A 1768-nucleotide genomic window follows, 5' to 3' on the forward strand; every position below is an offset into this window, starting at 1 on the left:
AAAAAAAATTGTTCTGAAGAACCTAGGGGCAAGACAGGAATAAAGGCGCAGACATAGAGAATGGAATTGAGGACACGGGGAGGGGGAAGGATAAGCTAGGACGAAGTGAGAAAGTGGCATGGACATCTATACACTACCAAATGTAAAATAGAAAGCTAGTGGGAAGCAGACACATAGCACAGGGAGATCAGCTCGGTGCTTTGTGACCACCTAGAGGGGTGGGATAGGGAGGATGGGAGGGAGACAGAAGAGGGAGGAGATATGGGGATATACGTATATGTATAGCTGATTCACTTTGTTATAAAGCAGAAACTAACACACCATTGTAAAGCAATTATACTCCAATAAAGATGTTAAAAAAAAAAAAGCTAAAGCCTTATCACCATCATCATCATTATCATTATCATTTACTCTTTTATTAAGAGCAAACCTTACTCCTTTTTTCTCTGAGCATCTTAACACAAGTTACTCTACACTACAGAAAGGAAACGTGTCCCCATTAGACTACCTTATGGCAGTCCTCCTGCAGAAATTGACAGCTCTGTGATTGTGGCCTCACAATCCAAAAGGATAGCCATTAAATGAATACTTTTAGAACCAGCCTTCTTCTGAGTGAGAAAAGTTCAAGTCATTGTTTAAGAAATACAAAGAAACTGCTTACCCAAGATGAGGAATGCCAGGAGAAGCAATGCACTGAGCTCTCCCACAACTGCAATTGCTAAGTCCAACTGAAGACACTTCTGCCTGCACAGAAGTTCAAGCTCAGAGCAAACCAATGCGTGCATTCTGAGTTGGCTGCAGAGACACAAACAGGAACCTTTAAATCAAGGTTCTTGTTTCAGTCATCTGGCCTATTACCCACTTGTTATTTACACTTTCATTCTAAAATGAGGTAACAAATTCACCTTACTGAGGAGAGCCTCATGTTCCAGACCTCTGCAGGTGTCATCTCCCCTTCTAGATTACAAACTCTCCAAGGGTGGGATCTCAAATGGTCCCAGGCAAACATGCTGAGAAAGAAATCAGCCTCTTGCAAACAAAATAAATTTAAGATTAACACAAAACATTTTGCTCTGTATCTAAAATATAGCAACCTTTCATTTTTTTTCTCTCAACACAGAGGGGCAATATAGCCAATCACTCAATCCCTGCTTCCAAAGATGTGCCTGCCCAGTCCTCCAACTCACCACCTAGGCATGTCAGTTTCCACTGACCATGTGATATCAGCATTTCTAGAATACAACAAGCATCTTATTCCCCCAGAGAATACTGTGGGTGACTAGATAAAAACTCAAAGCTTCTTCACGTTGAGGTATCTTTTGCTTTTAAGTTGCCACTTGAAAATAAGTGTTCTCAGTGTACGCTCCTTCAACCTTGCCTGCACTGGCTTGCCTCACACGTGGGCATACTTGTTTTTTGGAACTTGTCCTGTATCATTTGAAAAGCTGTTGAATGCTTGCTCTTTACCAGGGCTATGCTACATGGTTCTTGAAAACTGGTGTGCTGATAAGCCAGCAATTGAGTAAATACCCCCACCATGGCCTATTTCAAGCTACCAACACTTTAACAATTGGCCTGCAAAATTCCTAAAAATTTAACAATCAGCTCTTACGGTGTGAGCTGGCTGCAGCACCCCTTGGAATCTATGCAGATTCTTGCTGGGGTACGGCTCAGTCATGAATGGTTACTTGATGCTGAAAACCACAAACCACCCCCCTTCTCTTTCACAGGACAGCTCTCATCTAATATGTAGATATACACCAAAAAG

This window comes from Pseudorca crassidens, chromosome 9, assembly GCF_039906515.1.
Source record: "Pseudorca crassidens isolate mPseCra1 chromosome 9, mPseCra1.hap1, whole genome shotgun sequence".
Classification (NCBI taxonomy): domain Eukaryota; kingdom Metazoa; phylum Chordata; class Mammalia; order Artiodactyla; family Delphinidae; genus Pseudorca; species Pseudorca crassidens.